This window comes from Scomber japonicus, chromosome 7 (genome assembly GCF_027409825.1).
Source record: "Scomber japonicus isolate fScoJap1 chromosome 7, fScoJap1.pri, whole genome shotgun sequence".
Taxonomy (NCBI): domain Eukaryota; kingdom Metazoa; phylum Chordata; class Actinopteri; order Scombriformes; family Scombridae; genus Scomber; species Scomber japonicus.
Window position 1 is genome coordinate 29,071,029 of NC_070584.1, and position 8,109 is coordinate 29,079,137.

An 8,109-nucleotide genomic window follows, 5' to 3' on the forward strand; every position below is an offset into this window, starting at 1 on the left:
AACAATAAAGTAACTTGCTCCACAGTATACCTTTCAGACACCAGTGTAATAACACATTTCACACCCAATTACATTTCATTACAATTTATTATATATGTTATGCACACATTAACGTCATTGTATAATGTATTGCTTGTAAATGCAATGTGAGCAAGCTAATTCTAATATGTAAATAAATAAGGATGTTGTAGAGTTTATGTAAATGATATACTGATATAATAATGCCATGTTATGAATTGTTAATTGCTGGATTCAGGAATATCTGTAAACATGTTTTTTAAGCTTAAAACTATACTGACTTTGTATGGAGTCAGTAATCAACTAAAGACAACTACTGGACATAAAAATCCCTTTCCAAAAGTGATCAAGCATGCAATTCTCTGTATGATCATTTAATTTCCAGTGTGCACACAAATGAATACAAGTATCTCATGCTTATGCAACTAAATGCAACATTTAGTGCTGAGAAGGGCAGAAGCAGCCACCACCTTTTGGACATGAAGAGGAATCTGCCCCCTTCAGCTAAATGAGATTTGTTTTTCTTCTTTTTTTTTAAACCAATGCAGGAATTTAAAAGGAAAACACTTTTTTAATTAGCCCATAAAATGTTGGAAACTTGTCAATATGTCTCCCACTCGTACAAGCTACAGTAATTGCAAACTAATGCCTCTTGGAAGAATTAGAGCGTGTTTTACAGCAACACACAGATCAGTGTTTCAAGTAGATTTTAGCATGACCAATTGCATTTATTTTGAACTGTGACATTACAGAATCGCACTTCACAAAGCAACAGGCTGAATGTTTTCCTCGAGCTCTTTTAGAGAGAGCCCACACTTACATTGAAGAAAAATGAATCATTTTTCTGCCATTACTGCTGCTCCACTGAGCACCTTTTATCAATTGTGCAATTTGAGTGAATGGAGAAATGGCAGTTACTTTACTGAAAGGCTACTTAAGAACACAATAATTGAGGACAGATGACACGTACTCAAGAAACAATTTTTTGACAGAAATTGCATAGCAGTCTAATGGTGCTCACACACAATCTATGGACTGCTGATGTGAAATACATTCATATCATGGGTGATTTTCAAAGCTCAACTTTTTTATTCCTTACACTTTAATAGGCATAAAGAAAAGTAAGTCCAAGACCACCGGCCAATTATACCGATGACCAAAATGACCCGTTTTATCATATTGGATATCAAAGGGACTTAGGATGACTGTCAACACTGCACACCTTGTGGGATATCTTTATGCCACCCTACTGAAAGAACATGAATAAGGAGTCGAGGAGATGAAAGCTACTTCTGAGAAGTCCAATTAAAATATGTATGTCTTTGAAAATATGTGCTTGCCTTTCATCACGCCTGATTCATTAAAACGATGTATGTGCTCGTTTCTGGAATTGCTTCCTTTCAACCTTGGACCAATTACACAGGATTTCTCTCACTATCACCCCCAATGTTTCAACTAATACAAATAAAAATGATGATATTTTCTCAGGAGGAATAGTGCTATGCTATAGGTTGATTGTCATTTCTATTTTGTCGAGAAGATTATTTTATATATCGATATCGGCTTTGTGAAATGTATTCTGAGGTTCTGCTTTTTGGTAAGGCTCTGTGAACCTCTTTGATGCTTTGATTTCAGTTCAAGGCCTGTTTCTCTGATTGCCATGGAAATGCTTTGGTGACCTGATAAAACAAGATTCATTTCAGTCCAGAGATCTGAAACATTTGAGGCACTTCCCTACCAATTTTCAGCACAGGTTTCATCAGCTGTATCAAATTTCAAAACCCTACAGTCCAGGTCTTTGGAAAGATTCAATAATGTTTAATATCTGCTGCTCAGTCAGTCATACACACTAGAATCTGAGCTGGAGAGCTCCACTGCTGCTCAAAGTGTAACAGCTTAGGATTTGTTCATTGACTCTGCCAATTGTCGCCTGTTGATAAGAAATAAGGGAAATACACCTCGTTTTTTCCCCCTCAGTCGGCTTCATTTCCCTCCTGATGTGTTTTTCCGTGAGGATAAGAGGCCATGAATACGCTAAGTATCCTTGAGGAAATGTGAGCAGAAAGCATGGAGTCGATCCAGTTAAGCATGAGTGGTTAGTTTTGCTACTTCACTGTGTCTGAGGGGTGTGGAAAAGAACGGTACTGTAGGTTTTATTGGGGAACTGAGAATGAAAGAGAAAATAAAACTTTATACCTACTTGAGGTCAGTCGTGACAAGCACTTACGACAAGGGAATGCTTAGTGTCAGACATTTCTAGGATGTAAGTAGGTAACAAATTTGTAGAATAATCTTTAGTGGGTGCTATTCAGGCTCGCAGACGGCAGCCACTCTCCACTCTCCACCACAGGAGTGTAAACAAATGGAAATGATGTGAATATGCACAGACAATGAGCTTTTAACAGATACCAACAGCATGCAAATCTTTCATAAACTTGTGTACACAGGTTTTATTTAACGCTGTGATTCAATATTGAGGTAACTTTAGATGTGGTAAAATTATCGACTTTTATAAGTGCATTCAAAACTGACAGATTTTTGACATTAGCGCTCTCTTATTTTTTTGCTATTGACACTTCAAGCTTTATTTATGTCCTCCCACTTTATTTCCAAACTCTACACACACACAGTTTTGTTTTGTTTTTTTCAAATTATGCAATATGGCCAAGAGCAATTCTGATCCATATTTTCACACTGTCACAACCTCCCACTCTACTGTATTTTCAATATTCATTTTCACCTGCAACACGAACAGCTACTGACTGTGAATAAAAGGTGTGCATTTTTCAAAAGGTGGGGTTCAAATACAAAATCCTGCTTTTTAGTTTGTGATTAATTTATACATGGTTAAAATATTATGTTATTAAGTGTATTTTGAGGGCAGTTAAGTGTATTCACATAAGTTTGAGGAGTATAATATGAAGCAATATATATAATTTCTAACTCAAGTATAAACCATATCCATTGCCAGTTGAAATGTATCAATAATACAGATACAGACACAGATTGTAGTTTTGCCTTCTATGCCTATTATACCAGATAAATGGCAGAATTCAGTATTTGTCTGGAAGGAAGTGAGGTCATTCTCATTTATTTTCTAAGCCTTATGTTTCAGTGCAAGGTGACAAAGGATGACACCACAGAAAGCACAATACTGTTCACACATTTACACCAGCTCTGCTATGGCATCACGGACAATAAATGCATTTTCAAATCTCTGGTTGTCAGAGATGTGTAGGTTGCAATGCCTGACCTCACCAATCCCCTTCTGGCCTTGATGTAAAAGACCGACTATTGGCAGAAAATACGTTATCAAAAAATTATTCTCTTCATTCCATTTTTCCTGCTATTAAACTGTTCCAAAAAAAATAAACAAAAAAAACCCATTCAGGCCTTGTAGGAGGAGGTAAAAAATGGAAAGTCTCTAAAAAATAGACAGAGCTAAAAATGCATTCCTTTAACATAACCATTTAGCACATTGAACTAGATTTTAATGCTTCATGGGAAGTTCATAAAAAAGCTCTCCATTTGCCAGCAGAACACTTGGTAAGATTAAAAAGCCTCCCCTAACAGCCTCGTTGTGAGCCAGCTATGCCTGTAGTAATGTCTTTGTAGATTAGGCACAGTGAGGGGGCACCCTTGGGGTCAGTGCTAGAAGCAGGTAGTACAAGCAGATTTTTGCCCTCACACGCTATACTGGCCAACAGCTGGCTTTACAGCGTGCCGCTGGCCCTGCTGATTAGATGAAGTACCTCAGTTTATCCCATCTACTCCCTAAACTCATACTGGAAGGCTCAGGGAGCATGTTTATGCTCGTGCCAAAACACATGCGACAGTGAATGAAGCCTGCATAAAGAAACGACTGCAGACGCACCTCATCCCTCCTCCAGGCAAAAACTCACACTTTCCAGTTCATTTCAGGATATTATCAAGAAAGAAAGAAGAAAGGGAAGAAAATAAGAATGGAGGGGAATGAGCGAGACAGACAAGGACCAACACAGAGAATAAACAACAAGGAGGTACAATGTATGGGGTCGCTGCTGCCATTCTCCGTGTGTTGCCCCCAGGCTTGATGTTTCAAAAATGTTGCATTCAAACCAAACAGGGATAACTAATTGTACATTTCAAATGCAAAGCCTGCCTACAGGGTAGTTTGGCAGGATTGCGTATAAAAGGATTTATACGTGTCTGCTCCACAGAGAGAAGCCAACACATGTGCATGCCAAATTGCATGCCTCTTCTGAGTTAGACATAGAGGTAAAACCAAACAATCAAACAAGAAGCATTATGTCCTCCTCTCACTGGCATTGCTGGGTTTGATAAGGGCTAAGTGGTGCTGCTGTAAGTATCAACTTCCCATTAAATAATCTCTGTAATTTTTCTGAGAGACGTCATAGCAAAAAAGTGATGGCCAAACTGTGAGATTCTCCAAATGCTGCTCCTTAGATGTAGGAGACTAAAAGCCAAGACAACGCAAGTCATTCTGTGCCTGAACAGTGATGCTTTGACTTAAAGACTAATGTCAGCATGCTAATATAATCAAAATGACAATGCTAACATGCTGATGAAAGTATATTACCTTATTACCTTGTATCACATTAGCATGCTACATTAATAAAGAAGCACATGTCCCACACAGGCTGATGGGGACATCATTAGTTCTGCAGGTATTTGATCACATTTATAGTAATACATCCAATAGTGGTCAAGACATTTCACTTTAATAAACCTCATGTTAGAACAATCTACTACAGAACTACTAATCTGGGAAACAATTGTCTGTATTTCATGATAATCCATCCATTCAATTTTGACATACAGTCAAACGTTTGGACACACCTTCCGATTTCAAAGTGTTTCCAAACTTTTGACTGGTACTTTTGTAGTCTTGACCAAAAGTCACAGACTGACTGACATTACCATGCCTAGAAACCCGCCACTACCAGGGCTAAAAATATACCAAGTGGAATGGTGCACATTATACTGCCTCCATTGTATTTCTGTGCTGGGGTGTTTGACAATGTAACCCACTCATAATGCCATCATTTTATTTCAACCAATGCTCAAGAAACATTTTGATACATTTTATAAAATCGAAAAAAGAGAAGCAGTTAACAGCATTGAGCCGGCTGATTGCAGAGAGGTTGTAGTGACAATGTATGTTTGAAGGAGGACATTGTCACAATGGCTCAAACCTTGGCTGTAAACTCAGCAAACTGATTCAGTAATTCAATTCTTTTGTACACCACCAACTCATACAAAAGCAGTTTAAAGTGTTTAACATAAAATCAAAAAATAGATTAACACCCATGCATACATACACACAAACATACTGTATAAATGTGGTGTCTTTAAGAAAATGCTCGAGTGAAAAGGAAGGTCTTTCTCCAAGAACACAGCAGTACATCAAGTCCAAGTTCAGCCAGTAAACTGTTCCAGGTGCATAAATACTCAATGCCATCTCACCAGGGTTTGAATGCATTCTAGCTACATAGAGGACATTTCCACCTTGTGCCTAGAGAGATTGTCTAGGGTTATATAATGAGGAATACTTGCTCATAAGATATACTGTGGAACCAGACTAGCAATTGATTTGTAAACAAAACAAAAAAAAGATTTTGAATTGTAGTTTCGAAGGCCTCAAATACAGTACTGCTTACAAGTTTATTTCTACATAAATATAACCTGAAACATGACAACATTTTTACACAAATCCTAAAACTAGATAAAGGGAACCAGTTTAACAAATGAGACAAAAACATTCAATGTATTTATTTCTGTGAGGCAAAAGTATGTGAACCCTTCCTTTCAATAACTGCTGTGATCACCTTTCACTGCAATAACTTCCACAAAAACTTTTCTAGTAACTGATTATCAGTCCTGAACATATAGGCTTGGAAGAATTTTACCCCATTCCTCCTTACAGAACACATGTTGTTGGGCTTCTTGGCATGAACTACTTGCTTCAGGTCCTTCCACAGTATTTCTGTAGAATTAACGACAGGACTTTGATTCAGCTATTCCAAAACATTAACTTTCTTTTGCTCTAACCATCCTTTGGTAGAACAACTTTTTTCGTGACGCACTGTCTGCTGAGCATCAGGTCATGGACGGGTATCTTGACATTTCCCTGAAGAATTTGCTGCTACAACTCATAATTTAAAAGCTTTAAAGTTTCACAGATGAGATGAAGTTCTTGCAAAACAAAACACTTTTCATTCAAGCCAAAAGTGATTTTTGTCTCATCAACCACAGAACATTTTTCTACTCCTGGAGAAGGAAACACTGGAAATGTCTTCCATTACTACTCAATCTGCCTGATAGACGACTGGTGGAGTCCAAACTCTTTTTAAAATATTTTGTAACTCTTTCCAGCTTGGTGAGTGTCAGCATCTCTTCTTCTAAGGTTGTCAGAAATCTCCTTTGTTTGAGCCATGACACACTTACACAAACCTGTGTTGTGAAGCTCAGACTTCGACAATGAAGTACCAGATATCTCTTCTTTAAATAAATCACGGTCTACCAGACTCACATTTGATCGCCATCCCATTGATTGAAACACCTGACTCTTAATTTGTCCTTCAAATTAATTGATGATCCTAGAAGTTTACATACTTTTGTACCGTCCTCTTCCGCTTATCCGGGGTCGGGTCGCGGGGGCAGCAGCCTAAGCAGGGAAGCCCAGACTTCCCTCTCCCCAGCCACTTTGTCCAGCTCTTCCCGGGGAATCACGAGGCATTCCCAGGCCAGCCGAGAGACATAGTCTCTCCAGCATGTCCTGGGTCACCAGCATGTCCTGAACACCTCACCAGGGAGGCGTCCGTACTTTTGCTTCACACAAATATGTAACATTGGTTCTGTTTAACTGGTCTCTTCTGATCTAGTTTTGGAACTTGGATGAAAATCTGGTCACTATTTAGGTCATATATATTCAGACATAGAATAAATTCTAAAGGATTCACAGACATTCAGGCAGCACTGTGGTCTGATCTTTTTGTCCAGGTTAAAACTTATATTGAAGGTTCAAGGCTCAATCTTAATTATCCTCAGGGGGCAATTTGATTCACAGCCAGCAGTATTACATAGACAACAGACACAGCCAATAAATGCAACAAACCAAATACGAATTACATTTTAAGAGTGTCATTTACAAGGCTGATGGCAGCAGGAATAAATGAACCTGTTAGTTCTGCATCATGGCAGATTGTGTCTGCGCCCTGATGGTAGCAACATGAACTCATACCACAATAGATGAATGTGGTTAAGTTCCTGATAAGTTGTTATTTATGGATTGTTTCGTTTTGACTATGGTCCAACATACACAAACAATTGCAATAATCCAGCCTGCTCATGACAAATACATGCATGAACATCTCTGAGTGACATTTGGAAAGGAGGTGTCTAATTCTGGAAATATGCAACTTTGGTGATGCTGTTGATGTGACCCGTAAAACCCATAAAACTGGTTGCTTGTTTTTTGTGATCTGGTACTCACAGACCAGCTGTCTCTGGGCTTCAGCACTTACAATCAAAATCTCACTTTTCTGTGTGTCATTGGCAGTAACTATGACAGCTGATGTTATGTTTGTTGATGATACAAGGGAAGCATATGTAGGTTGAATAGAAGAGGACCCAGGATGGAGCCCTGAGGGACTCCACAAACTGACTTGTGTCTGTTGAAGTGGAAGTCCAGATAGACCTACCCAGTGTCTTAGCCTTTCCTGAAGAATTTCATGATCCACTGTGTTGAATGCAGACCTTAGCTCTAGGAATATTAGGACTAAGGTTTTTCTGGTATCAGTGTTGATCCTCATGTCATTTACAACTTTTAAAAGAGCAGTTCCTGTGCTATGAGATGTGGAATTCATGACATATAACCTTCTCAATGATCTTATTGAAGTAAGTGAGATTGGAGGTTAGCCCATAGTTGCTAAGTGCATTTGGTAAATATACCAGTCTGTAGAGTTCACTATTGAAGAGATGTCATTTGTTAAAAAAATTGAAAGTTGGCAGTGAAGTTAGTAATTGGGATACTGCACCTGATGTTAAGAATTTTAAGAATCTATTATAGAAATTCTGCTAACATTAGTC